This window comes from Callospermophilus lateralis, chromosome 6 (assembly GCF_048772815.1).
Source record: "Callospermophilus lateralis isolate mCalLat2 chromosome 6, mCalLat2.hap1, whole genome shotgun sequence".
Classification (NCBI taxonomy): Eukaryota; Metazoa; Chordata; class Mammalia; order Rodentia; family Sciuridae; genus Callospermophilus; species Callospermophilus lateralis.
This window is the reverse complement of record NC_135310.1, coordinates 126,070,025-126,075,295: the sequence shown is the minus strand read 5'-3', so window position 1 is coordinate 126,075,295 and position 5,271 is coordinate 126,070,025. Positions and strand designations below refer to the sequence as shown.

Genomic DNA, 5,271 nt, shown 5'->3' with positions numbered 1-5,271 from the left:
GCTAAAAATGTCCTCTACCACTGAGCTACCCCACCACCAGTTCCCCTAAATTTCTTTTTTAAAAATTTCCTCAGTAATAGGGATTGAACCCAGGGGTGCTCTAAGACTAAACACATCTTCAGCCTATTTTGAGACAAAGTTTCCCTGAATTGCCCAGGCTGTCTTGAACTTGACATTCTCCTGCTTTAGCCTCTAGAGTAGCTGGGATTACAGGTGTGCACCTTCATGCTTGGCTTCACTTCCAGGATTTTAAATATCTACATACAAATGAATCCAAAAAGTGTATCTCTACATAATTTTATACTTTAAAAAATTGTACCCATATAGGCCCTTTCTTTTTTTTTTTGTACCAGAGATTGAATCCAGGAGCACTCAACCACTGAGTGCTGAGGGGGACTGAGCCACAGGGGACTGAGCCACGTCCCCAGCCCTTTTTGTATTTTATTTAGAAATAGGGTCTCACTGAGTTGATTAGGTCCTTGCTAGGTTGCTGAGGTTGACTTTGAACTCAGGATCCTCCAGCCTCAGCCTCCTGAGCCACTGGGATTATAGGCATTTGCTACCTACCACTCCCAGCTGATACTTTCATATATTATAGGTGAGAGAGCCATCCTATTTCAGGAATGTGTTAAAAAATATACTTGCACACCTTCAAAATGACTGTATGTAAAATTATATGTTGTAGTATTATTCATAAAAGAAAAAAAAAAAGTTTGGGCTGGGGGTGTATCTTTGTGGTAGAGTGTTTGTCTAGCAAGTGTGAGGCTTTGGGTTCATCCCCAGCATTGAAAAAGCAGGATGTGGGAGAAATAGAGAAAGAAAAAGAAGTAATTCAAAGGGGTTAAAAAAATTGTGTAGGGGCTGGAGATATAGCTCAGTTTGTAGAGTGCTTGCCTTTCATGCACAAGTCCCTGGGTTCAGTCCCCACCATCAACAAACAAACAAAAAAATGGGCACAGGCAGTTTTTAATATTCCCTCCTAGGATGGTTTCCATGTTACCCTGTTAGGGGAAAAAAGCAAGGTACAAGAAAGCATATGCAGTTTGCTATAGTTTGTGTGAAAAGGCAAAAACATTTATATTTGTTTACATAAAGTGCCTTTGGAAGACTCAAGAATAAATTGGTATCAGTGGCTGCTTGTCAGGGATGGAACAAGGGTGAGAGAGACTTTCTTTTTGAATCTGTTGAATTTTGAATAAAGTGAAAATAAAACAAAAGATAATTCCAAGGAAGACAAAACCAAAAAAATCCCAAATTAAAATCTTTAAAACTGGGGGTGTAGTCAGTTGTTGAATACTGGGATCAATTCCCAGCACCAAAAACAAAACAAAACTTGGATAGAAAGAATTCTTTTAACTTCATTATGATAAAAGAAATTTGTTTAAGAATGAGCATTCCTTAAACAAGAATGTTTACTAACATTTTTCTCAACTTTTCTTTTTAATTGAATTTGCTTTCTTTACATATCTTTTACTCACTATTAGAATATTTTTTAAAAATTTATTAAATGAATGCAGTTTGTTCAGAGAAGAAAATTTTGAGCAAACACACAGAGCTTGTGACTTCAGTAAGCTCAGGGTGCCCTCTAGTGCCTGTGAAATGCAAAAAAGAGCCCTAGCTGTGTTCCTTTAGGATACCTGGTTGTTACCTCCCTGGTTCTGGGGATTGAACTCAGAGGTGCTTCACCATGAGCCACATCCTCAGCACTTTTTATTTTGAGACAGAATCTCACTAAGTTGCTTAGGGCCTTGCTAGGTTTCTGAGATTGACCTTGAACTTGCTATCATCCTGCCTCAGCCTCCTGAGTAGCTGGGCTTACAGGTGTGCACTACCACGCACAGCTAGAACAAGTGATTGAAGCCAGCTGCCGTGAGCCCATGATGTTATTCCTATAAGTTTGCTCATAATTATCAGACTGGCACTCCATCTTTGTGTCAGAAGGACTCTCAAACTGGGTGTGGTGGCACATACTTGTAATTCCAATGATTCAGGAAGCTGAAGCAGAAGAATGACAAGATCAGGGACAACCTGAGCAACTTAGTAAGACCTTGTCTCAAAGTAAAAAATAAAAAGTGCTGGGGATGTAGCTCATTGGCAGAGCACACCACAAAACAAAGAAATAAACAGAAACTCTCAGAGCTCCTCTGATAATACCACAGCACCCCCAAACAGTAGAGAGACAGTATAGCAAGGCCTGAAAGTCAATGTCACAAAAGGTGGGAGGACGTGAGGATAAAGCATTCAGTCTGTGGAGCTGCAGGAGCTCAAGTGGCTGTGTGAAAAGCTCTGTTTCTGGGTCACCCTCCGAGGGTGTTCCCTTTTGGGTATTCTGCCATTCCTGGACCCTCAGGAAGTCAGCACTTTGTCCTTGCAGCATTCTTTAGGATACACCAGGTGCAATATAGCTTGTCCTATTTCTTTGCTTCATAGCCTTCTTTTAGCTCTTTTTGTGGTTCTGGAAACTGATAGTTTGGTCTCCCTACACTGGTCAACCACTCTACTATAAGGTACAGCTTCAGCCCTTTCATTTTTTTAAATTTGAGATAGGGTCCCACTAAGTTGCCCAGGTTGGCCTCAACTGGAGGTCTTCCTGCTTCAGATTTCCTAGTGGTCAGGATTACAGGTATGCACCACCACACAGGCTTCCAGTCCTCTTCTGACATCCAAAACCAAGTCTGTTGGGTCTGTTGGGTTTAGGGCAGTGGCTCTCAATGTGTGGTCCCAGGAGTTATTAGAAATGCATCGCCCAGGGCTGGGGATGAACTCAGTGGCTAAGTGTTTACCTAGCTTTCATGGAGTGCTGGGTTCCATCTGCTAGCAACACACGTACACACACAACCATCAGAACTTAGAAATGTAATTTTCAGGTCCTATTCACACCTGCTGAAATAGAAACTGCAGTGTGTGTGTGTGTGTGTGTGTGTGTGTGTGTGTATGTGTGTGTGTTGGGGGTACTGGGGATTGAGCCCCAGGGATATCCTGTTTTTCTTTTAGGTTTAAAAGGCCATTTATTAATCTTAAATATTTGCAACTCATGTATGAAAATACTTACTAGTTTAGGGGCTGGGGTTGTGGCTCAGTGGTACAGCTCTTGCCTTTCATATGTGAGGCACTGGGTTTGATCCTCACCACCGCATAAAAAATAAATAAATAACTAAAACAAAGATTTTTTTTTTTTTTTTAAAGGAAGAGAGAAAGAAAATACGTATCAGTTTATTACCAATGGACTATTTTGTTTGAAGGAGACTTCACCTGTCATTTTATGTATATATATATTTTAGTTATAGGTAGAAACAATACCTTTATTTTATTTTTATGTGGTGCTAAGGATTGAACCCAGTGCCTCTTGCATGCTAGGCAAGCGCTCTACTTCTGAGCCACAACCCCCTTCCCCTGCCATCTTTACCACTTTTATTTTTGGTGGCTGAGAGGTCCAGGTTATTTTTCTAATTTTTTACATTCCCCTTTCTAAATATTTTGGATCAAGTCATCTCACTGTTCTAGGAAATTATAATGACTGCCCATTTATAGACTTCCCACAAAATTTTCCATCTCTGTCTTACTGGGGTAGGATTTGTAATCTCCACAATTTAGGAGGCTGAGGCAGGATGATCACAAGTTTGAGGCCTGCCTGGGCAACTCTGTGAGACTCCATTCAAACAACAACAACAAACCAAAAAGAGCTGGGGATGTAGTTCAATAGTAAAATGACTCTGGGCTCAATCCCCAGTATCACCGGAAAAAAGTTTCCCATTTACAAAAGGAAGGTCCCATCAACTTTCTTAGCCACTGCCACATTCCAATACAAATAATGATGACACTAAGCTTCAATAATATTGGCATATATTATTGCAATAGAAAAAGTGCAAATATATAGCAATGATTAAATAACAGAAAACAATTGAAATTTCTTTAAGAAACAGAATAATAGGGAACATGGAAGTACAGCAAGGGATATTTATGAAGAATGTATCAGAGTCTTGATATTTACATTTAAGTAACAAAATCTCCTCTATGCTAAGTAGTTTCTTTGTATACATTTTATTAGGCCACCAAATGAAACATTTGAATGCTTTAAGAAAATTACTATGTTACTTTATAACATATTTCAACATGGTTCTAAACTGTTCACAATGCTACAATTTATTCCCCCCCCCCCTTTTTTTTGGTACCAGGGATTGAATCCAGGGGCATTTAGCCATTTAACCACGAAGCTACACCCCCAGTCTTTCTATACTTTTTATTGAGATACTCTTGCTCAGTTGCTTAAGTAATGAAGATATAAAAAAAAAAATATTGCCGTGCATATCTTGTTGACATTTTAAAAATCCACAAACAAATGATCTGAAATCTTGTCTAGAGAAATTGTTCCTAAATACTTAATGTTTAACTATGGAGGACTCAAGCATGTCTTGAGGATTATTATTATTATTATTATTATTATTATTATTATTATTATATTTTATATACTTTTATGCAGTGGGTGCTAAGGATGGAACTCAGTGCCTCACCCATGCTAGGCAAGCACTCTACCACCGAGCCACAACCCTAGTCCCATGCCATGATGTCTGAGTTTTTAAAGTGTCTTCAAAGCAAAGCAAAGCAAAACAAACAAACAAACAAAAAAACCACTTCAAAACAAGACTTATTTATTTATTTTGGTATCAGGGATTGAACTCGGGCACTTAACCACTGAGCCACAATCCTGAGCCCTTTTTTGTATTTTATTTAGAGACATGGTCTCACTGAGTTGCTTAGGGCCTCACTAAATTGCTGAGACTGGCTTTGAACTTTTCATCCTCTTTCCTCAGTCTTCTAAATCGCTGGGATTACAGGCCTGCACCACTGTGCCTGGCCAACAAGCCTAATTGAATGTCCTTAAATGCTGTTTGAAAATGTGATGTTAGGGCTGGGGTTGTAACTTAGTTGGTAGAGTGCTTGCCTTGCATGCACAAGGCTCTGGGTTCAATCCCCAGCATCACCACCAAAAAAAAGTAATGCTAAGGGAAAGGAAACAACACAGGCTGAAATGAGTGCAAACATTTTTTTTTTTTTTTTGAGAGAGAGAGAGAGAATTTTTTAATATTTATTTTTTAGTTTTTGGGGGACACAACATCTTTGTTTGTATGTGGTACTGAGGATCAAACCCAGGCCACACGCATGCCAGGCTAGCGCGCTACTGCTTAAGCCACATCCCCAGCCCCAAACATCTTTTCAACACAGGTTTTAATTGAAAAGGTTTGTGAACTAATGGGATTCTTTTCCAAGGGC

At 39.4% G+C, this 5,271-nt stretch overlaps 1 non-coding gene across 1 annotated transcript; it reads left to right on the top strand.

The window, feature by feature from the left end:
* Positions 1-4,911: 4,911 nt before the first annotated feature.
* On the top strand, positions 4,912-4,984 carry Trnaa-ugc (transfer RNA alanine (anticodon UGC)). Its single transcript has one exon. It is a non-coding gene; the product is annotated as a tRNA-Ala (tRNA).
* The last annotated feature ends 287 nt before the right edge of the window (positions 4,985-5,271 follow it).